Raw genomic sequence first — 26,151 nt, 5'->3', positions numbered from 1 at the left:
GGTCGGGCCCTCGTGCTGCTTCAATAGTGGTAGTAAGCGCTTCTGTAGGCACTCCTTAAGGTAAACCTGCCCGTTTACCGTGCCGGTCATCACGAAGGGGGCGCTCCGCTTTCCCCAAGAGCAGATCGTTTGCCACACCATGTACTTTTTGGTAAACTTGGATAGTTTCTGCTTGCGAATCTCCTCCGGAACGCTGAATTTGTCCTCTGCGGAGAAGAACAACAGGCCCGGCAGCTGACGAAAGTCCGCTTTGACGTAGGTTTCGTCGTCCATTACCAGGCAATGCGGCTTAGTCAGCATTTCGGTGTACAGCTTCCGGGCTCGCGTCTTCCCCACCATGTTTTGCCTTTCGTCGCGGTCAGGAGCCTTCTGAACCTTGTATGTACGCAGGCCCTCCCGCTGCTTGGTCAGCTGGACGAATGAACTTGACAAATTCAGCTTATTGGCGACATCCCGGACCGAACTTCTCGGATCACGTCTAAACTGCTTAACTACGCGCTTGTGATTTTTTTCACTGACGGAGCATCCATTTTTGCCGTTCTTCACCTTCCGGTCGATGGTTAGGTTCTCGAAGTATCTCGAAGTAAGTTTTAGTACTCTGCTGACCGTGGATTGGACGATTCCCAGCATTCTACCGATGTCCCGATGTGAAAACTCCGGATTCTCGAAATGAGTGCGCAGGATTAATTCACGACGCTCTTTTTCGTTCGACGACTTTTTTCCAAATTTACGAAAAATTGACAGTGAAGCATGGCCAACGTGATCTATACACTCTTATCTGATTATAAGCGAAAGCTGAAGATATAATTCCTAAAAATTAAATTTCTACAGCGTTTTTTCCGTGATGCAATTTGATGTGACACACCCTTTATATCTCAACTAGGCACTACTCAAAAAACACAAATAATGACGCAAATAATACCTATACCCTCGAGTTTTCCTTCATAATTCAACACAAGAACAAAAACAACGTCAGCAACATAAATTAAAATCTCTACCTTCAGAAAAATGTGTGACGCACATCAACAGAATATCAAGCACCAAACTCACATTTCATTGCAAAGTCCATCCTATTCTTCTTATTTCAATATAGCTCAAATGGACTGTAAATAACTTAGAGAGCACAGATTGCTTACGCCAATCGACCAAGCAGAATGCAAAACTCTCGCAAATTGATCTGGGAATGACTGAGCAACAAATGCTTGAATGTTGACAATTTTCGCGATGCATCCGATTTTTGGCTTTTGAATGTATCGGACTGCCCACATACGAGGGCAGTCCGATAAGTACTTAGCCTACAAAATAAAACAAAAATTTTGGAAAAGTGGCGATTTATATCCGAAAGGCGTAATTCAAATTCGGAGTAAATAAAAAATTGTTACTATAAAGATGATGAAATAGTAGTGGACTCTGAATTTGAACACAACTATTGATGTAGTAAACTGCAACGCAGATCATGTCACTTATACAAGTCATATACGTCACGTAGGTTGTTCAGTCCGTCAAACGCAGACGGAACATAGGTAATTCATCTCTTGTATCCGAATTCGTAATATCATTGTAGATATAATTGACAATGTTTCTTACTGTTTTTTTTTTCAATTGCAAGAATAGGGATATTGGTTTACATTCATATAGTGCACCATTACATGAATTACCAATATTGTTTTGTGTTTATTGCTACTTTTCTCTTTTTATTCTATTTTACTATGAACATTTCTCGACCTACTGAGTTTATATATTATTTACTATTTCCTTTTTATTTCATCCGACGTTATATGGTCTTAATGAATAGTATCTAATTCTATTAAAGTCAACCTTTTGAGCCTTGTGCGAAACTAAGCTGAGTTTTCATTCAAATCATATAAATTCCAGACGGCATTAACGGCATGGAGGTTCGAAGCGTCAAGCTCGGCTATAAATAATGCTTTCGCATTGTTCCTCCATTGTACCAACGTTTCCAATTCCAGCAGTTGACATCTATTCTGGTATAATGACAAATTGACCGGTTCGACACAAGGAAGTTGCACGGCAAGTCGCAAAGAGCAAGTTTCACGAATTTACGTCATAACTAACATGCCGGGTGTTCGAGTTCGATTCCCGTTCTGGTCGGGGGAATTTTTCGTCAAAGAAATTTCCTCCGACTTGCACTGTGATCACGCGTATTCTAGAGCTTGCCACTCAGAATGCATTCAAGGCGTGTTATTTGGCATAGAAATCTCAACTAAGTACTAATAAAAATGACGCAAGTAATACTACGTTGAGACGGCGAAGTTCCTCTAGGAACGTTAGTGCCATTGAAGAAGAAAGACAATGAAGCAGTCGTTGTGTCTTCCCTATTTCTTCTACAGGATGGTTTCTGAACGTTAGATTGGATTCCGAAGAAATTCCAGGATCGCGCATCGTCTGTACAAATGTTATGGTGGTGAAGGTAGCTGATGACGTGGCACTTCGGGAAGTTTGAGGATCATATTGTTGACACGGCACCGTGATACAATCTTGTCAAGTGACTCCTGAAGTTGGCGATCGTCCTCTTCATGATCAACGATCACCAAGATTCTTGTGTTGTCTGTGTATCAACATAGCATCCGTTCTCCAGAAGTAATGTTACGTCATTGATGTATAGCGAAAACAGCAGAGGGCCAAGACTGCTTACTCGAGGTACTCCTTAGAGATTACATAACCAGTCTAGTAAGGCTGAGATCTCTATAATAGAGACAAAAAAAACTACAGGCTATACTGCTCATGTTTGCTTAGGATACGTAATCACCAACACCATTAGTGTTGGGAAAACGCGACTTTGTTGTTTTTTTTGCCTACAAGCGTAACCATGCATATTTCCAATGAAATAATCTGCAAAAAGAGGGAGATTTTGTGGATTAAAACATTTTTTCCATTTGGAAAACGCAGCGTACATTTATGCGAACAATCAATCGTTTCAATGAACATTTAATCGGTGTAAAGTCAGACCGGACCACGTGCCATTTATATGATTTCGAGAAAAACGAGCTTGGATTTTGGTGCAGGGGCATTCAAAACAATTTCGACGCTTTATTCCTGCTGCACGACTGATTCCCCAAATCTGATTGATATAGTATGTAGCTTATGAAACTCTTAACCTAATGCAATCAATAACTCGAAATTTTCAGTTTTGGCGGCTTGGTCCCCTCTAACTTAACACCGATCATTTGTTCGCATAGCTAAACGTAATCACCAGGTTGCTCTGTCTGTAGTTTTAGTATTAGTCTTATGTCTCCGTCGGTAGTTTCAGTTGTTATCGGATAAATTCAAAAAAGTTTGGAAGAAATTTAGTGAAATGTCTGGAAAAGGTGCTCTGGATTTGTTGCGAGTCTATGATAGCACTTTTTTCCTGAATACTCTGAGATATGATAAAAACAGCAGGTTCGTGTTTTTTCAATTGATTGAATTTGTAAAGGCAATCCGCAATGTTGGTATTTTTAGCAATATGATTTACCGATATCACGATCAATCGTTTAAATATGGTGGAGTGACCTACTCCAACGGTATGAGTAAATGAGTATGTGGAGTAATTCGATGTCGAATCCGACAAGTTATAATGCTAAGAACCAACATTATTTTAATTTTACTACTGATCTGATTGTTTCATTATCTACTTGAAGATTCAAATGCAGAAATTTAGGTAATTAAATCATTAAAAAACACAATTGCTTCTATTTGTTCATCGCAGAAAATAGTAGTTGTATGAGCAGTTTTTCAATGATTTCTTATATTCATCTATTAGGAAACACTAAGTAATAAGACACTATTGTGACAGGCATGTTAGGACTCTACAAAGAATTCGATTCAAATGTAGATTTAGATTATAGCACATAATACTGGTAATTGTTGATTTTCGAGCGATGTATGAAAGTTGTATGGAACTACGTCTGTCATGCGTCTTCTTCTTGAATGGCGTTAACGTTGCCTTGTGGAACTTTTGCCGTCTCAACGTATGCATTAACTAGCGTCATTTATTAATACTTGGTTGAGATTTCTTAAGCCAAATAACACGCCTTAAATGTATTCCGAGGGGCAAGCTCTGGAATACGCGTGACCACAGTGCAAGTCGAAGGACGAAAAATCCCCCGTCCAGAACGGGAATCGAACCCGAACACCCGGCATGATAATGTGAGACGCTAACCACTCGGCCACGGGTGCATCTGTTATGCGTACAAACAGTGATTTCACGAAAACGTTTTTTCAAATTGCTCAAATGTTTTCGAACAAAAAATGTTTGTTTACATGTTGAGCAAACGTATTACATTGCGTAGAATACAAAACGGCGAAAAGGTCGATTTTGTTATTTTGTTGCTTACGTCTCCTATACAAACATAGGCAGTATAACTATCAGCAACTGATTCTGAGCATTATGCTTTACCACGATTTCACGAACTGCACTGATATGAAAGTTCTCTGCTATCTTTCGCAGTTTCGCAGAGCAGTTCAACACTAATTCGAATTTTTGAGCTAGTACAGTTTTCATTTATGTTTATTTGAATTGGATGTACAATAAGGAAACAATGGTTTATCAAAATTACCAAAGCAAAATACCAAATACCAAAATACCAGTTAGCTGGGTGGGCTAGAGACTTTTATTTTTTTACAAATGCTTTAGTCATGGTGCAAGATCGGTGAATCCATACGAGACAAATCATTTTAGCACTAAATTTCCTTGAAAAATAAGAAAAAATAAACATGTGGAGTGAAGATGAGTTCGGTCGTTGGTTACACACGATTATCCCTAAGGTTTCGACGAAAGCTTGGTTTAAGGGATTGAATGTCGGTCGTGATTTCATTCGCGTGATATCTTATCCATTATCTTATGTTCAATCACTACAACCTAAACGCGCATCTCTATCGCATTGGGCTCGCAGCAAACAATCTTTGTGATTGTGGCGATGGCTACCACGACATCGAGCATATTGTCTGGTCGTGTATCCGGTTCCATGCTGCTCGCTCTCAGCTCTCTAGAGCACTGAGAGCAAAAGGCAGACAATCGGATATCCCCGTCCGGGATATCTTAGGCAGCCGTGATCCTGATCTTCTGCTTCATCTATACCTGTTCCTCAGAAACGCCGATGTCAACGTTTAATGATGTTTCCTTCGTTGTGTCCCTGTTTCGTATCCCTCCTATTCGATCTATAAACTTTTACTTAGTCGCGGCAATACATACACACACTCTTTACAGATACACGGGCCAAAGGTTGTGCAGTCCACCGATGATTCAACAAAAGCCAAAGGTTGTACCGCTCATGACAACTCTACACGAGCTGATGATTGCGCCGGCTAGTGACCATTCTATCCTGGATTCCTCGAGAAGACGCACCACGCTAGATATGGGGTACAGACTAGGGGGGCGTTGCTGATTAATGGTCAGCTGCATCCCAATAGGAAGTATCCCGTGTCGGGCACAGGTACAGATCATTGAAGACAGCAACATCACAATTACGAAAACACTTGTAATACTAACCTCGAGCCAACCGCGAGTAATCGGTTACATATTACTAACATAGTTATAAGGCAAACATTGTCGAAATATTGAACTCCCGGCCCCGTCAGGTTGACGCCATATGAGCCTTAATAAAAATATATATTTTGGATAAAAAAAAAAAGAAAAAATAAGCCAAGCGTGGCCTAAACTTGGTATTGAAATAATATTGCAATTTGTTTACACTTTCAGGTAAGTAGTTTATAGAAAAGTATGTGACAAATCAATCATTTCTGTTTAATGTGTTCATTTTCCATGAAACATAATGATGAGCCTGACTCATAAACAAGTGAAGCTCGAAATTGTTCGGCTGAGGTAATATTTGTTACATTGCTACAGTTTTCACGAATGTAAACACAAACCTGTATTAGATTTCTTTTCATTCTATAATGGGAATGTCAGCAGAAGTAATTGGCACCCCTCATATAATTGACCCCCAGTTAGTAAACCAATAAAATTTATTCGTGTACAATCAATGTTTACGATTCGCTGCAATGCTCATCGTGGCAGCGAATCAAAACTCCGCAAGCTTCGAGCGAACAAAAATAGCAATAGAGAAACCTGAATAATTTAGAGCAGTCGTTAGGCAGTAGAAACGAAATCGCCTTAGCAGATGACAAGTGGTTTTGGTTCGGCCTGAGCAAGAACGCCTATTTTATCGGTATATCGGCGGGCCGTAGTAAAAAATCTGTAGCGATTGGATGGCGCCGGAATGGGAGATAAGCGGATAGAATTTGGTGGTTATTGTCGTTACTTCTTGTTCTCCAGAGAAAAAAAAATCTCGCTAGATACTAGAATAGAGAATCGATAAATTTGACAAAAAATAACACCTTAAGTAAATATTTTCAATATTCAGGATCTTGATAATGGAAAAATAAAAATTTTGAGCGAGTGTAATAAAATGAACATCATTTTGAATTTTATTGCTTCTTAACTAGTTCCGCAATTCACAAGAACGTGCCCCCAGACTTTTTTTTTTCATATTACCGTTGTTTTCTTGATGCGAGGAATCTACTGGTGTCTACGAGCTATATTTGTGCAAACTTCATGTAAACAAAACAAAACGATTTTTTCTGTTGGAGAGGAAAAAAAAACCCAGAACGATGAGTTCGCAGCATCCGATTTGCAGATGGCTATTCATAGAAGCTGGAAAGGAAAACAAAGTAAACTATAAACACATCTCATCCCGTCGCAGTTGGTAATTGTGTACATATAAATATCAATCAATTAAGGACGCAGTTCGTCTTCACGCCACCATCCATCATCCACCATTCAATTGGTTCTAAAACTTTCGCCACGCCGAAAATTAACCCATGTAGATTGCGAATGCCAACTCCCGGCCCGTTCGCCTTTATTGATCGAGCCGTTGCCTCCGCACACTTCTTCCTAGCTTGGTCACGCTCATTTTATTCCCACCTTCACCTCATCGCCTCGCTCCGTCGAACCCGTATAACCATCGGCACAAGTAGGACTTTTGCGAACAGGTATCGCAGCAGTGTCTTGATTGCCTTTTTTACAGTCTATAAACAGGTTTCTCGTTCCGCTGGTAATACCCAGATTCCTTTCCAATAGAATCATTTCGCGCTTCAAGCGGATATAATGGGAAAAAACTCCGGGTCAGATCAAACCCCAAAAAACCACACACCTTCGTTCATGGCTAGACAAAAATTTCAATACTTGCTGTAAGTCCTAAGCCTTCAGGACGCTATTTTTGGCAATATTAATATTGATTGGATAACTCCTAGGACTATGGAAGCCGTTCCTAATTTTCATTTGGAAAAATTTGTCGCAGCTCAGTGAGTCAATGCAGACTTCGAACGAATTATTTGTTCTTTATTTAGTATCAAAATGCTTCATTATTATATAATGGGGCATCTATTGCGTTCTTTATTTACGGAATTAATTCGTGTATATCATTCTGCGGAATTTAATTGACATTGGATGTTGTATTACTCGGATGTTTGTTGTGTTTATCGTGTGACAATTCTTAATCATGAATATGGAATTTACTTTGACAGTTTTCAATGCTGTCACATCGATCAATATTACCGCATATGTGGAATTTTCCACGAATCGCCTCTGTGTATTTCAGCTTGGGCCACTTTTGAATTTTGCTACTCATGGCATCCATTGTTAGCATCTATGTGATCATTCCCTTTTAGGGATATGCTCATCTGTGATTTCTCGCATGCTAGTCGAGGAGTAGTTCTCGAGCTCGAAAAGAGTCATTTCACTCCTTTGCCTTATTTGAACGCCTGTATTTTTCCACTCACCGAAACTTGTCAATGTGTGGTTTCGAGCTGCAACGTAATATATGTGATTAAATTGTATAAACGTCGACTGTCATGCTAGAATACATTTAATGGAAACGTAGATTAATGCGCATATCAGGGTGCGGTTACGTCGAATCCGGGATATTGGTGACATAGGAAACCCTCTACATACGGAAACGTACATTTTTTTTATGGCCAGTCGTTCGAAAGATATGAAAAAAAAAATTTTTAGTTTTATATAAAAAAGTACACATTTATGATTTATGCCTATGGTTAGGGGTTCGACTGAGAGAGGCGATGCGATAAAGGTGGGAATAAAATGGGCGGGACCAAGCTAGGAAGAAGTGCGCAAAGGCAACGGCTCATTTATTCATTATACTAAATAGGTGTCGATAAGGTGTGCAGATGACAAAAATCGTACGATAACTAATAAAAAGACAAATTATTTTTGACGTAGAACTACGTTTTTCAGGAAGGGTGCCAAATCATAAAACAGGTCACGTTTTTATGAAATACAGTTAACGTTAATAACTATTTTCACTGTGAACGAATTCTCATGATTTGCAAACCAATCGAATCGGAAATTCTCTAAGATTTGTTTGATATGCTATACATAACAATTCGCTAATCTCTAAACGGTTTAAATTCATGAACACTAGAAGAACTTCCTTTTTTCCCATACATTTGTTCTGCCGATTTGTGTGCTAACCCTACCCGTATTTCGAATGCTTATCACTCGAACAATTCTTTACCGATCGGAAAGATGTTTGCATCGATTGATAGGAAATATTTTCACGCGTCTATCTCAATTGATGAAATGTTATTTTTCATGAGGTGAACAATTGAATAACTGTAAAATGTCAAGCGTTATCTAAACGCTCTCACTGCCAAGTTTTGATTGGCCCGATTTATGGTTTCCCCAACACAGACGTCAAAAGGAGGGAATCCGCTTTGCAAATACTTGCAAGTCGGGAGTATTTTTTGGTGTTGGGTACTTTCGTACTCGCTTGTCGTTGTGCAGACTGGAATATGTTTCCATAAAAAAAGGTACTTTTAAACTGAGATGCCTGGAAAAATCGCCATTTCAGATACTAAAGGTGAATGAACCTTCGTGGTTTGAGAACTGAGATGTGCAATATTTTTAGAGGGAAATGTAAAATACAATGATCGTTTGACAATTCTTTCGTTCACTTTTCGTTCACGAATTCCTACGATTTCGGACAGTCACACTTTCGTACACATTCGTATCCAATGTAACCGCGGCCTTATACAATCAATCCGATAGTCATTCAATCAGTTGTCAGTTCAAAAATAGAAGCGAATTGACACGATCAATTTACGTTCGGTCAATCATTTTGTCAATACTAAACAGATTTTATATCTTTCAATAAAGGAGCAAAAAGAAAAGAACTTTTCTTTTTTTGAAAATCATTTGAAAACAAAATGAATGACATAGAAAATATATGAATCCATGAATGCTTTGTTATGATACATTTCTAGCATTTTTGATTATATTGTAGTGGTGCCATTTTAAGAGTCAGACAGGAAACTGTTGAACATTTGTTTCATGTTGAGCAGAAAGCGTCATTCAACTAGGATAGGGCGATCTCTAGAAAAGATCAATATTGACGGAACGATTCTTTAAACGGTGTAGGGATCGATTCACTGATTAAATCGGTACCAAAGAGTCGATCTTGGAAGAATCGAATGCCACTTTTCCAATTTTTTATTTGTTCCATATAATTGTTGTCTTTTCATTAAACATAGAATATACATTTCACATTTTTATTAAACATCAAAGTTGGAGTACAAAGAATCGATCGGAGAGGAAAAGATCGATCTTCTAAATATCGATCGAAGATCGTCTAATCCTACATTCAGCGGGAGATGATCGTAGGAAATTGGAATCGTTTTACGACAGACGATCGTAGTCGAGAGAGTAGCAAAATGACGTGAAGAACTATTTGATTCCCGATTGGGTGTTTTTAGACGCAACCAATTCGTTTTGAAGCAGCCCTATAAAGGGTGTGTCACATCAAATTGCATCACGGAAATTACGCTGTAGAAATTCGCCCAGTAGACCGATCCTTTTGAAAGTTTTGGACAGTAAAATAAAAACTATTAAACAACTTTTGGCATTTTCTTTTTATTCATACTTCGAGCCCAAGCCCGTATGCTCGCACCTTCCTCTTTACCCCGTCCATAAGGTTCTGTACAACGTCAGGTTGTAGTTTTTTTGAACAGAAATCCATTTTCTCTTGAAGTCCGCCTCCGATTTGACAACTTTTGAGTTCTTCCGGAGGGCCTGCTTCATAATCGCCCAATATTTCTTTATTGGGCGAAGCTCCGGCGCGTTGGGCGGGTTCATTTCCTTTGGCACTAAGGTGACCCCGTTGGCTTCGTACCACTCCAACACGTCCTTTGAATAGTGGCACGAAGCGAGATCCGGTCAGAAGATGGTCGGGCCCTCGTGCTGCTTCAATAGTGGTAGTAAGCGCTTCTGTAGGCACTCCTTAAGGTAAACCTGCCCGTTTACCGTGCCGGTCATCACGAAGGGGGCGCTCCGCTTTCCGCAAGAGCAGATCGCTTGCCACACCATGTACTTTTTGGCAAACTTGGATAGTTTCTGCTTGCGAATCTCCTCCGGAACGCTGAATTTGTCCTCTGCGGAGAAGAACAACAGGCCCGGCAGCTGACGAAAGTCCGCTTTGACGTAGGTTTCATCGTCCATTACCAGGCAATGCGGCTTCGTCAGCATTTCGGTGTACAGCTTCCGGGCTCGCGTCTTCCCCACCATGTTTTGCCTTTCGTCGCGGTTAGGAGCCTTCTGAACCTTGTATGTACGCAGGCCCTCCCGCTGCTTGGTCCGCTGGACGAATGAACTTGACAAATTCAGCTTATTGGCGACATTCCGGGCCGAACTTCTCGGATCGGATCTAAACTGCTTAACTACGCGCTTGTGATCTTTTTCACTGACGGAGCATCCTTTTTTGCCGTTCTTCACCTTCCGGTCGATGGTTAGGTTCTCGAAGTATCGTTTTAGTACTCTGCTGACCGTGGATTGGACGATTCCCAGCATCTTACCGATGTCCCGATGTGACAACTCCGGATTCTCGAAATGAGTGCACAGGATTAATTCACGACGCTCTTTTTCGTTCGACGACATTTTTCCAAATTTACGATAAATTGACAGTGAAGCATGGCCATCGTGATCTATACACTCTCATCTGGCTGAAGCTGAAGATATAATTCCTAAAAATTAAATTTCTACAGCGTTTTTTCCGTGATGCAATTTTATGTGACACACCCTTTATCGAAGAATGTGTCTACGCAGAAGTGCCTTCCAAGTTACTCCTTCCGTAGAAGTCAACAACATATTTCATAAATTGGAAGTACAAGGATTGCCTTTAACGGGATAAATAGGAAAAACGATCATCAATTGTTTCTAAATTTAAAGCGAATGTTTGGATTTTCTTCTTTCATCTTGCTCATGGTGAAATCGTCTAAGTTTCGAGATTGAGGATTTCAAAAGTATACGTTTTTGAGAATTTCTAGTTTTAAAACATTTTTTCAGAATTTGTGAAAAATACATATTTTTCTATATTTAGAATCCATTTTTTAAAGCCACACAGAGAGTGTTGTTTTAGTATGTTTTTGACATATGACTTTGTCTTTGATTTTTATATAGGTCACTCTACGAAAAATGTAACGATTCATTAAGTGTTTTTAAACGCATATTACTCAAAATCGTTATTGCGACAAATTATGTGTTATATACCATTAGACAGGAAATTTGTCCAGCAATTTTATTGCTTGAGACGCGAACAGAAAATATAGTAAAAAAGATAAACAATTCGACTATTACAATGGGTATGTCTTTTTTCGATTGCACTAACCACTCGCTTTCCTCCCCGACGTAACGAGCAATCTTCTTGCCTACAATTCGGCGTTTGCCCACAATCTGTTTCGATGCGTATCACCTCCTCCATTTTTCAGACAAACAGACATTTATAAGTTGGTATCAATCAATTGGTGCTCAATTCACGTCTTTATCGTGTAGGTCTTGTTACCAACAATTTGCTGATTTAGAAGTTCGAAAGATTGTACTCACGCATATTAGATTGTGATAGCCTGAGTAGTCGCGATTTTAATGTTATGTTATCCATATATGTCTTCCTTAGAAACTTACGCTTCACTTTCTCGAATGTACTTGCCCATTCTCCTTTCCCTTTCCTATACATAATCAGAACTTAGCTCCCAATGAGATCAGTTCACTACAGCAGCTACACGAAATTCCCAAGAGAGCACTCATGGCCATAGGATACTAAATATACATCACCTGGTTATAAAGTTATTACAACCTCCTACAAACAATGTACCGGACAATGTGGCAACGAAGGAGAAAATGCTATTTTTATGTATAATATTAGGCTGTCAACAAAGTCCTGCGGTATTTCCGCGAGGTGTCGTTGTAAGCGCGTAGTTCTAGTTGTATTCATTGTATCGAGTCATACTATAGCTTGTTGGAAAGGTATTTTTGCGCGCTATAATATAGTCCTTGACAGTGTTTTGTTTGGTTAAGTCGTTCGTGAGTTATAGTGTCGCAAATATGGGGCAAAATAAAGAGAAAATCCGACATATTTCACAGTACTACTATGACAAAGGCAAAAAAGCATCTCAAGCTGCCAATAAAATTTGTGCAGTTTATGGACCCGATACAGTTTCTATTTCCACCACACAACGATGGTTTCAACGTTTTCGTTCTGGTGTAGAGGTTGTCGAAGATGCGCCACGCTCCGGAAGGCCTGTCGTCGAAAATTGCGACAAAATCGCTGAATTAGCCGAGAAAGACCGGCATAGTAGCAGCCGTAGCATCGGCCAAGAGCTGGGGATAAGTCATCAAACCGTTATTAACCATTTGAAGAAGCTTGGATTCACAAAGAAGCTCGATGTATGGGTGCCACACACGTTGACGCAAAAAAACATCTTTGAGTGTATCGACGCATGTGAATCGCTGCTGAATCGCAACAAAATCGACCCGTTTCTGAAGCGGATGGTGACTGGCGATGAAAAGTGGGTCACTTACGACAACGTGAAGCGCAAACGGTCGTGGTCGAAGCCCGCTGAAGCGGCTCAGACGGTGGCCAAGCCCTCATTAACGGCCAGGAAGGTTCTGCTGTGTGTTTGGTGGGATTGTCAAGGAATAATCTATTATGAGCTGCTTTCCTATGGCCAAACGCTCAATTCGGACCTGTACTGCCAACAACTGGACCGCTTGAAGGTAGCACTCATGAAGAAGAGGCCATCTTTGATAAACAGAGGCCGCATTGTCTTCCATCAGGACAACGCCAGGCTACACACTTCTTTGGTGACGAGCCAGAAGCTCCGGGAGCTCGGATGGGAGGTTCTTTTGTATCCGCCGTATAGTCCGGACCTTGCACCAAGTGACTACCACCTGTTTTTGTTCATGGCGAACGAGCTAGGTAGTCAGAAGTTAGCCTCAAAAGAGGCCTGTGAAAATTGGCTATTCGAGTTTTTTTGCCAATAAGGAAGCGAGCTTCTATAACAGGGGTATTATGAAGTTGGCATCTCGTTGGGAACAAGTCATCGAACAGAACGGCGCATATTTGACTTAAGACAGATGATTGTAACTAATTTTATGAACAAATGAAAATTCAAAAAAATACCGCGGGACTTTTTTGACAGCCAAATATATTGCTGTAGACATAGATTTATTTGACTTAGGCTTATACTACATGGGCTGCAGAGTCCCGGGATTTTTAATGAAAACAATTGTTTTTTTGGGCAAAGGTGCATTTATTCAATGACAGAATCTGTTGAAAAATCCCGGGACTTTTCAGCCCATGTAGTATTTATGTAGATCTTAACTATTTAGACTTGTGTTTTAAAATGATAAATGATGACTCCTTGTCTTCTACTGCATAATTGAATAAACAGAAGAAAAGGGCAATAAGAATAAGGGCTTGGCTTTGGTGTGGGAAGGGAAGTAGAGATTATGTTACTTGATATGTGTGTATGGGTATACGATTTGCATTACGTAGGGGTGGTACGCAAACTGAGCGATTCCAAATGAAATCGTCCTAAAAATGCAGACTTTAAAAACATATATTTTTGATTCGAATAAAAGTTTGTATTCCGTTTGGGTTGGAGGAAACATGAGTTTTCCACAGCAATTGGGATTTTTTTTACTCAAGTGTAACTTTTGAAAAGAGCGTCTCTTTCTGAGACACTATTTCGGAACGACTCATAGTTTTTGAAATATAAATTATCAAAGATTTCTCTTACTAATATCGATACGCTCTTTTCAAAAGTTACACTTGAGTCAAAAAAAACCCAATTGCTGTGGAAAACTCATATTTCCTCCAACCCAAACGGAATACAAACTTTTATTCGAATAAAAAATATATGTTTTTAAAGTCTGCATTTTTAGGACGATTTCATTTGGAATTGCTCAAAGGCGATCCAATTTTTTTTAGTGTTACGTAGTTTGTGCACGGTGCCTCTATAGTGAAAGTAATCGAAACCACTGAGCGGGCAATTTATACAGTTGCCAGTTGCAACATCACATCGAAAAAAAGGGAAAAAAACTTTTTAAGTTAAACGGTTTAATATACTAAAAGTTAGAAAATAATTAGGCAAGTCGCATTTTGTAGTTTTCACATCCCTTCCTTCATTTATCTAGACTTCCTTCATTGATGCGACTAAACTAAAATCGTGGGGCACGTCGGATTTCCATTATCCAGAGTTAGTTGTTTCATCATATGCCAAATTAAGTTTTTCAAGATCATGGAATACGCAGTTTCATTATGTCAGCAGTGTTAAAGGTGTGTTCTAAATTTCAGATCAATCAGTCAGCAGGAACGAGGTCAAATGTCTATTGATGTGGGACAACCTTACAAACATTCAAACATACATACAAACAGGTCAAGCTGAATGAAACCATTAAAAAATGATTGTTTATTTGGGGACTGCGGCCATCTTGGATTTGTATTTTTCATGATCTACATTCTACTAGTCGAGCACTTTCATTTGATACCCATATTGATAGGGCTTTCAAAAAAATATATATGGCGCCATTTTGTGGTGGCAGGCATTTTGGATTTGCATTTTTCATAAATAACTGTGTTCGGCTAGATCATTATCATTATCATTGATTTCATATGATACCCATATTGATGGTGCTTTGAAAAAAAAATATATGGCGCCCTTTTGTAGCGGGCGCCATCTTTGATTTACATTTTTCATAAATGACCTCGTTCTACTAGTCAAGCCCTTTAATTTGATACCCATATTGATCACTATCAAGAAAAATGAGAAAATATGTAATCCACCATTTTGTAGCGGCCGTCACCTTAAATTTTCAAGATCATGGAATAAGCAGTTTTATAGTGACTGCAGAGATAAAGGATTGTTCCAAATTTCAGATCAATCGGTCAAGAGGAAGGTGGACAAATTTGTATTAATGTGGTACAGCGCTAAAGACAAACTCATAACTTTCGGGTGAAGCTAAATAAAACCGTATAAAAAGGAGCCATACCATAACTTCCGAATTCCATGCCAGGATTGTGGGAGAATGTGACCAGCGAGTAAAATCGGTGAAACCTACCTAGTTTATTCGTTACTTTGTTTGATTCTTATACTATTTCCACTATGTCTTAGGGAAAAAAAACTGGGGATACTTTCTATTGACTTGTGGATTTGGAATTCAAATCCATCCATTAATTGAAGAGATACGAACGTTCTTTTCCCACCTGCAACATTGAAATGGGCCGCTATATTGAAAGGGTGGACGTAGTTCTACGTCAAAAAACAACGGCTTCCAATTGTCTCGGGATAAAATGACGTTAAATTCAAATTCGTCCCTACTTCTTGGTCATCCTATACATAGGGTGGTAACTACCTAAAATTACAATGTTCATTTTTTATATGCCCAATTTTAATTGGAACATTCTTTTCAGAAGGGATATCCAAAAAGGATATTTTCAAAAAAAAATAGCTCGAAAGTCAACTGTCTGGATAAATATTGATTTAACAAAGTTTGAGGGAAAGGTACACATATTTACTTTTTTTAAATAAATGAAATTTCAATACTTTGCGACATCGTAATCATTTAAGCAAAGTAAAATAAGAACGTTGAGAATAAAATTAACATATTAATTATTATGGAAGAAATATACATCAATAATAGCAAATGCACACTCCTGCTGGACATTAGGAATGAAGTTTCGGGATCTGACAAAAATTTCACAAACATTATCTCTCGGTTATACTTCGAGAACGGTTAGTCTTAAAATAGATCATCTTATATAAATTTTTATGTAAAATTGCATGTTGATTGGATTTTTTAAATTACTTTTCTTAACTATTTACAATTCAGCAAAGTATTGAAATTTCGAATTAACGAAACTATTTTCATTTTTGTGAGTCCACAGGGCACCACTAGCCCTCGTACTGTGGTTAACTAGAACAGTATTCTTATAAACATATATAACCTAAATACATAAAGGACATCAATTATAAATATATAAATTGAGATATAAATAGATATAATGTTTTCAATATTAAAATTAATTTTGAGAATTTTTCTTAACAGTAATTTAAATTGTAATCTTGAGTGGTTTTCGCATCATGTACAATGTTTTGGAAAAATCGAAGAGGATCAGGGCAGATGCTGGGTAATCAAATTCATAAAAAGGTTCTGAGAACAAGATTCTGCGCATTGTAGTCCATTTAGAAAATGTTGCAGTAGTAGTTCTTTCACAGTAATCCTCTTTTCTGTAATTATACAAAATTTTGCGATATTCTAAAGTTTAAAATTGATAGAGAGAACGTATCCTGAACGATAGTCTATTATCCCCATGATAATACACTAAATAAATAAGGCAAATTCCCCGCATGTTTCTTGTGGAAGGTAATGTCCATTCTGTTGACTAGAACACCCAAGAATCTGTTTCAAATATTAATATGCATCGTTTGCTGCCGTTCTCTGCAATTAGAACATAACATTAAATGTACAGAGAAAAACTTGTGAACACAACATCACAATTCACTCCAATGGATTGCATCACCCCTAGGATTGGTTCCATTAACTTTAACACAAACAACGTCAGAAGTTCATTTGGGAGCTAATACTCCACGTAATTAACCCGCCCACTATACACAGTCTAATACGTATCCTGGATTTATTGAATGTTGTTGTCAGAGTCGATAAAGCGGAGTTTGCGGTTGAAAATAGATTGCGCTTTTTTTCACTAACATTCCATGGTTGAAAGATTCGCGACATCCATCGTATTATTTTTTTTCCACACCTCCAAACGAAACCGAATTCTAACGCCGGTAGTTATTATTATCGCGAATTTTGCGAATAAGTGCAATAGATTAGGGGTTGGTTTCAGCAAATGCGGAAAAGAGTCGATTCCTTTAATTGGACCTGAAACTACGCACCACACTTTGGGATGATGCAACAGTTGAAAAAACCGCCTCACTGAGGAGGGAAAAAACGGTCACCAGATTCTATTCCCCCAGCATGCCTGCGCCGAGAGGGAGTTTCTAAATGAAATATAATATGGAAACCCCGAAATGTGGCAATGCTGGAATCCTCGCGAGTGCCAACAGTAACCGCCGCCCGCCGCCAGTGGCTGGTGCTGCTGGGGGGAGCATGCGGCAAAAGGTGATGCCGGCGGCGCAAATTGTTCTTGTTCTGCTACTCACAACATGTTCTAGAACTCAATATAGCAGCAGTCCAGATTTGATTTTTCATAGCAGCACCTTTCAAACGGGGCAACAACGCAAAGTCCGCTTTTATGGCTCGTGTTTGTTCGCTAAAGGTCAGCTGGAGATAATCTGTTCTCAGGAAACAGACCATGTAACGACGCGTTTAGCCAGATGGGGTATCTACGTAGTTGTGAGAGCCGGGCCGATCCAGTGAATCCGCATTTTTGTCAGAATCTGATACGTGTTCTGATTTATTTTCAGTGAATCGATTTCATGTGGGGTATACTCAGTTGTCATGTCGGATAACCTCACTTTGTGTGGTTGATACATGAAAACTACCCGTTGGACTGGTTTGACCTGTTTGACTGGTTCAAGATACGAGGAATTGTCGGTCTTGTTTCTAACTGCGATAATTGTTAGATTTTATAATCTGATTTGACTTCTAAATAATTCTAAAGTATAATATCCATTCATTATATTAATTTGGTTTCTTATCATTATTTATTAAATTTAAGAATAAAATATCTTTTGGTTACCCTTTTTGATGTTTTCCGAGTTATCGTTATGTTCGAGTTATCGAACATATGGAAATTCTTTTTCCGTAGTGTTACCTCGGTAAGCATTCGGTTCACTTCCTGTACAGATCGTTGGATTTACACGGTAATGAGATTCTTTTTAATTACATTGGTTCATTGGTTCACGCGTATTTTTTAACCTGCCATTCAAGGCTTATAGTCAAAGCCTATTATTTGGCATATCAATCTCAATCAAATATTGATACGAAATGAATACTGTAATACTATGTTGAGAAGGTGATATTTTTTAGGAACGTGAGTTTTTTACGTCAAATGATCTTCATTGTATATTGAAATGAAAGACTGAATTAATCTCTCTCACTCTCTCATTTGGAAAATGTGGATGAGTTCACGATGGGTGAACAATAGAGCCATCCATTAATGGTGTAACCACTTTTTCGCATCAGAAATCAAGTTTTCGCTTCGCGCGGGCCACGTGTACGCGTGAACGCGGGCAACGAAGTACATGTCGGGGTGGAGTAGTAGTGGTGGAGTGAAGTTAGGTTGAATGAAGAGGTAGATTTGTATTCATTCGCCACGCCGATCAGAATAACCATTTGCTTTAACTAGCATTAAGAGCGAGGACAAGTGATGAACTAGTCATGTTTGACGGTCAATGCGTCCGTTGTGACTCAGTAAGAAGAGAGAGAAGGACGTTTATGGAAGTAGTCCTGCTCGAAGCAAAGCGACTGTGAGGAAAATTTTGGACCCTGGTTGCCATAGAGCAATTCCACGTCAAATCAACCCAAAAAAGGCCGATTTTAACGCGACGCTCTACGATTTTTTTGAAACCTTGTACATATGGTGGAAGCTACCCAAAATTAAAATTTTCACTATTATATGACCAATTTTGACTACGACTGATTTTTTATACGGGCGTATACCTAAATGGTTATTATACGGGTCATAACTCAAAATCAACATGTCTGATTAAAATATGATATACGGCAAAGTTATAGGAAAACCATTAAACTATTTAAGTAAAATAATATTTAAAATATAAGTGATACAAAGTTGTAAAATATTACTCAAAAATTGAATTTAATGTTAAAAACTTTTATATCTTAACAATTATATGTTCTTCCACATAGAATGTTTATTCTAGCGGACCATGTAATTTTATATTTCCATTCTTATTTTTGAATTATTATTTTTTAATTTGTTTATTTCTTCTGCGAATTCGACATCGCTGAAGTGGATTATGGGCATAAGGGAGATGGGGGTAAGACAGACATTTTGAGGAAAATTTCAATTGTATCTTTGGGAAATCATGTTTTTAAAAATTTAAAAGCAGTGCGAGAAAATAAGGATGTGCGTGTAAGATCATCTGTTAGTTTATGTCATTTCATCTGTATTTTTGGTGCAAAATTGTGACAAATGGTGCAAAGTTGTGACAAATGGAGACGAAAAAGTAAACATAAAACGTAAATTTTATCTTAAGAATGTGTGAAGATTTGTGCGTCTCTTGCCGAACCGTTGCGCGAAGAGTAAAATAGTAATATCTTTCAAATTTCATTCAATGTGCTGACACGATTTTGTTTCCATTAGGCTCTATTCACTTTGTGATAATCTTGAGGAGATGTAAAATTTTTTGATCGATTTGGGAGAAGATTTTTTCGAGAATCTGATATCAACGGCAAATAAAATCCAGTTTATAATTGTATCTCAGAACGATGGAACAACTAGCGATGTAGATGCATGAATAGGTAAACGGAAGAGGATCACTTTAAATTGGACGAATAAGTGAATGAAATAAAACTATGGAAATAACAACTTTATATTAACACTTTCGTCGCCCAGAGTGATTCGGTCGAGTTTCTTGCGGGGCCCAAATTGAACTGTCGGTGCGCTGAAGAAATAAGCGGACAACGTTAATAATGAATTCGAGTTCGATTCGGGACTACTTCTCTGTTGAATCTGAATGAAATCAACCGACTGCTGATTATAAAACTTATAAAAATAATTCTTCGGCCAATTATACAGTGTTGCCAATGATAGTAAAAAATGAAATTCAACCGAACGTACTTGCTCAATATACTATATTCGGTGACGATGAATAACTACAATTTTATTGGAGAATATGGACTATTCTGTTCAATCGATTGCGAAGATTTTGTGAATATATCATTTCACAAAACATATGTCACTTTTGTGTGAAAATAATCGTCATAAACTATATCACATTTGGCAACTTCGACTTTTCACGTGATTCGTTTTCATAGTTCTTTGCGCTTGGTAGATAAAAAGCTGAAGGACGATGCAAGATGCAAGTTTTTTTTGAGAATGAGAATAATAATTGCGTAACTCGGATACGCTCCTGTTTATTTTAAAAAGTTTTTTTCTTAGATGCGTGTTTTTTTTTCTTCACTGGACGGCGTAATAGTAAATCTAAAATCGAGGGAAGCAGTAACGACGAAATATTGCGAAGCGCTAAAAGAAAAGTTTCGAGTATTATCTCATCGAGTTCCGATTTGGATATTGAGGAACTATACGCAGGTGAAGACCTGGACGATATTTTAAAAGAACTTACTATAGACGACATAAAGATATAAAAGATTTTGATAATTTTTTAAATTCAATTTTCGAGAAGATCTGGGTGACGGGGCGATCGAAGTGTTAACGGGCGCCAGCTCGGTAAAACCACTCAGTTATTAGTGGTGGATCTCGCTGTCAGCTAACGCACTGTGATCTCCCTGACCAGAATAGAAACGGATTCTATTCTGCTACCGGTCTTAACGGAGCCGATGCGTGTAAGTCTGGGACTCTTGTACTGACATGTATTCGCACACCTGAATTTGTTTCCTTAAAACAGATGCAAAATCGAAGAGCATGGAGAAATCGTCATTGATTGTTTCTTGTCAGAGCTACTCAATACTTGTGCTAAAGAGTACCTAATTCTTGAATTTCTATAATGCTCGTTCTCGCCGGATTTAATTTCATAGTCATACGTTAACAATGCGGTAGTGTCTTAGACAACTCCCTTATATATTTTTTATTTGATACTGTCATTGTATGATACTGTCAGAGTATGACATATCATACATTAGATATGTTGACCTTGAAATCATTTCAATTTGTAATCCTGAGTTTCCCACTATTATATAAGGCTGTCAAAAAAGTCCTGCGGTATTTCCGCGAGGTGTCGTTGTAAGCGCGTAGTTCCAGTTGTATTCATTGTATCGAGTCATACTATAGCTTGTTGGAAAGGTATAATATAGTCCTTGACAGTGTTTTGTTTGGTTAAGTCGTTCGTGAGTTATAGTGTCGCAAATATGGAGCAAAATAAAGAGAAAATCCGACATATTTTACAGTACTACTATACAAAGGCAAAAATGCATCTCAAGCCGCCAATAAAATTTGTGCAGTTTATGGACCCGATACAGTTTCCATTTCCACCGCACAACGATGGTTTCAATGTTTTCGTTCTGGTATAGAGGTTTTCGAAGATGCGCCACGCTCCGGAAGGCCTGTCGTCGAAAATTGCGACAAAATCGCTGAATTAGCCGAGAAAGACCGGCATAGTAGCAGCCGTAGCATCGGCCAAGAGCTGGGGATAAGTCATCAAACCGTTATTAACTATTTGAAGAAGCTTGGATTCACAAAGAAGCTCGATGTATGGGTGCCACACACGTTGACGCAAAAAAACATCTTTGACCGTATCGACCCATGTGAATCGCTGCTGAATCGCAACAAAATCGACCCGTTTCTGAAGCGGATGGTGACTGGCGATGAAAAGTGGGTCACTTACGACAACGTGAAGCGCAAACGGTCGTGGTCGAAGCCCGCTGAAGCGGCTCAGACGGTGGCCAAGCCCAAGTGGGATTGTCAAGGAATAATCTATTATGAGCTGCTTTCCTATGGCCAAACGCTCAATTCGGACCTGTACTGCCAACAACTGGACCGCTTGAAGGTAGCACTCATGAAGAAGAGGCCATCTTTGATAAACAGAGGCCGCATTGTCTTCCATCAGGACAACGCCAGGCCACACACTTCTTTGGTGACGCGCCAGAAGCTCCGGGAGCTCGGATGGGAGGTTCTTTTGCATCCGCCGTATAGTCCGGACCTTGCACCAAGTAACTACCACCTGTTTTTGTCCATGGCGAACCAGCTAGGTAGTCAGAAGTTAGCCACAAAAGAGGCCTGTGAAAATTGGCTATCCGAGTTTTTTGCCAATAAGGAAGCGAGCTTCTATAACAGGGGTATTATGAAGTTGGCATCTCGTTGGGAACAAGTCATCGAACAAAACGGCGCATATTTGACTTAAAACAGATGATTGTAACTAATTTTATGAACAAATGAAAATTCAAAAAAAATACCGCAGAACTTTTTTGACAGCCCAATATGATGAATTTGGAAATTACTCCTCATCTATAAGAAATCTGGGTCATAATGGGTTAGGTTTTGTACAACGGCCTTGTCGACTTTGTTTTTATATAAATATTATGTAGTATAATTTAAGAAAGCGAATACCCAGCATCGTGATTATCTGCTTATCCTTCCAGGCTAATAATCTTTTGTTTATACCGAGTGCCGTTATCTCCTATTCATAAAAGCTGCGTATTGATTCGTGAACAGTTTTACGAGATATTAAGATGGCATTTCATCTATTCGAATTGATACATGCTTAAAGTGACCAGGTGGTCAGTGGTCTAACGCGGGACACAAAAAACAAAACGTTATGTATATACGTTATGTGAACATAAACCATAGTTTAGCGAGTCTAAACTGATCAGTATTTTTTCTTTCTAAGTATCGGCACTCAGTTGTGATTTTTCGGTGGTTTAGATTTTGTTTACGCCCGAAAAACACTCGCTCAATCAGAGCATTTACGCCTGGTAAGCACGATTCAAATTCTACAATTTTCTTCAGATTACCGAATGGAATGCTCGAAAATTACAATTCATTTTTAATCGATTTTAATGTTAACGTATGTATTCAAAAAAATGGACTAATTTCGGATGGCGATGAAAGATAATTTATAGGAACAAATTTTCTACAAATCTTGCGTTTATTAAGTCTACAACAAAAATGATTCAAGGATGTTGATTCGCAGCAGCTGTCATGAAACTTGATGATTTTTTCCATACTGCAAGCTCCACCCCACATCTGAGCAGCAGGCAATCACCCAGAAGAAGTAGCTTGAGGTGCTGGTGAAAAACTTCTTTCCGACGAAAGAAGTTAAAAACTTCTTTTCGTACTCATAATGAAAGACGAGACGTACTTGTTGCTAGAATTCAACGAATGGCAGGGGACCGGGTACTTCCCTGGTAAGCGATGACGTCGAATATATCATTCACATCAAGTTCTCGAAGAAGGTCCTTCTCCAACAGATGTGAAGGGAATGTCCAAGCCGCTCTTCTTTCGAGTCATATGGTATATATGGAAGATATATAGTACGAAGTGCTTGCCGTAGTTGGGAAGGTGATGTGATCTTTACGCCGAACCTGGGAACAGCCCATTATGCCAAAAGATCACTGGAGGATGGATCGGCTGAAGATAAACATTGTCGCGAAGACCACCAACCTTCCCAACATTCCCCAGCTTCGCCCGATAGAAAACTTTTGGGCGAATGGCCAAAATAGAGAGACAGACGACCACCAAAGCCACGAATAGGTAAAAAAACACGCCGATATACATCTTTTCATCGGTCATGGGTTCCGGTTCAGGTTCCGGCCAACTTCCGTAAGACCGCCCAGCGCTTCATTTACGATACTTCATCAAAGAACTCTGTCTCTTCCTGTCGAGTATACACTAGTTCTTCCGGCTTATTTAAAACGTTAGGCCCTGAACGAGGGGACCAAAGATGAACTTTTCGTCTGACTTACGTTGGTCTCTGCAGATCAATAGGGGACTTTTATAAAAATCATTTTCCAATATTGTTGCTGTCGCTTCTAGTTGACACCCTCTAAACAAAAAGCCCAATGTCGGTGCGATGAAACCAGCTCAACGTATTAATCTTTGGATGCATTAGAAGCGCTCTTGAACAGTCTGCCGAATAAAAGTTTTTTTTTGAGGTTCATCCATTTAAGAAAATCAACATGATCAAATTATGATATTGAAATATATTGATATCGCGGGACATTTTCGTTTCTTTTGCCAAATGCGGGACGTTTCGCGGGACGGAATCTTACGTGGGACATTTTGTTGAAATGGGGGACGTCTGGTCAGTTTATACATGCTACAAGTCGATGGTAAACAATAATGGATATGATACATGCGCATTTTTTATTTTGTTTCCAGAGTAGTATGCGAACACTCACTGCTCCAACATATCTGTTCTGATGTTATTGTTTTTAATGGTTAAATATTGTGTTGTTCCATTATTTATGGTAATCGTCAATGAATGACGTAGTTGCTCCAATATTGTCGTACATGTCGTGCTACACACGCCGCACCGATCTACAGGCAATTGGATAAGGCCAACGTTGTTTGAGAAGACCAATTATAGTGCGCTACACATACAACGTCCCGTCACCGCGAAGTCAACGTAAAGGAATGAAATGTCAAATATTCTACCATGGAAAACGTATGGTAGCATTCACATTCACCATCACCGGTAACTTTGACGTCGCCAAAATAAGTACAAGAGAATAGTTGACGAGATACACTCCAATAAGGGGTTGTCCACATCTGCATTCTGCATTTTCAATGAATTCATTCGTATTTATCGACAAAAAAGAATTGAGCTGTCTGATAGTGCTGAACATCTATATTTTTCATATAGTTGAACTTCTTTGCTGAAATGTGTATTCTGAGAATGTATCTTTGAGGCAAGCGGAATGAACTATAATCAGCTGTCCCCAAAACCGGTCTTCTCCCGGAGAAAGTCATCTTAGTATCTGGTGAGATTCGAACGGAATTCTGCATTACGCATTATAAACTCCAGTAAGTTCAAGTACGCAACAAAACGAACCAAAATCAGCGATTTATAATTAGTCAATATGATAGGTAAGCTGTTCCACCATAATTATGCCAAATCCCATGTTTCTTTGACAGCCCGAAAAAAAAACTTTGAGTTTGACTGGGATGTGGTACTCGGTGGAGTACCTGTTTGGGCCGTACTCACCAGAAATTGCATCTTCAGATGCCGTTGGAAAAAGGGGAAAGAAGTTCGACTCATGGGATGGCATAAAAAGTATCCTGCATAGTTTTTTGACGAGAAAACAAAAAGTCTGTGGATTTGTGGAGAAAAAAAAGGGTGCACATACGGTATCTTTCAAGAAGTTAGAACCAAGTCAGAACCAAAACCAAAAGTTTTTGAATTTTTCAGCGATCAGGAAAAGTTCGGTTGAAACGAAGTGTAAAAAGTGGGAAACATTAACTATCTTCGCTAATTTTATAAAGGAGTGATAATGTTAAATGGGGAGTAACATCTGGTTCTATAGTCATGAAAAAGAAAATAGGATTACAAAACAATGAAGGTTACAAAGTTTGTTTTATACAGTCATTGTATACCATTTTATTATTTGGGCTGATATCTTTCGCATCTCTAAAGGCTAAAAAAAAGAGTTGTTCTATAGTTATGAAACGATGTGTAGAATCGTTTAAGTGTGTATCCTAAAAATTATGCTTTTGTTTTCCCCTTAAAAATTGGCAAAAATATTTCGAACAACCCTACATATCCTAAAACTCACGAAGTTGTACGGAAAGATTGGCAGATTTTTGTAGTAGAGATTGATGATTAGACGAGGATAGATTTTTTTTTTAGAAAAAGTTAAGTGAACAGCATCAACTATTAGGGACAGTTTATTTTGAGCGTTTATAAGATTGGCTACTTGAAAATTGTTCTTAATTGTTCTTAATTGCTCTATTCAGGCGCGAAACATTAAAAAAAAAAAACAAAACCGTCTGTGTTTCATAACTATAGATCCAGATAAAAAAGTCGCGAGTAGAACGAAGTATTTCGGAATCATTTGTTGCTGTTTGTGTGTCAAAACCACCGCGATTATTGGGTAATTGGGCACCAGTTAACGAAATGCGGACGGTCTTCTCAGTTCAAAACCCAAGAACTTGTGATGAATAATCTTATGAAGGGTAGATGTAGCTAAAAAGCAGTATC

The sequence above is a fragment of the Toxorhynchites rutilus genome, chromosome 2, assembly GCF_029784135.1.
Source record: "Toxorhynchites rutilus septentrionalis strain SRP chromosome 2, ASM2978413v1, whole genome shotgun sequence".
NCBI lineage: Eukaryota > Metazoa > Arthropoda > Insecta > Diptera > Culicidae > Toxorhynchites > Toxorhynchites rutilus.
Note: the sequence above shows the minus strand (reverse complement) of the source record.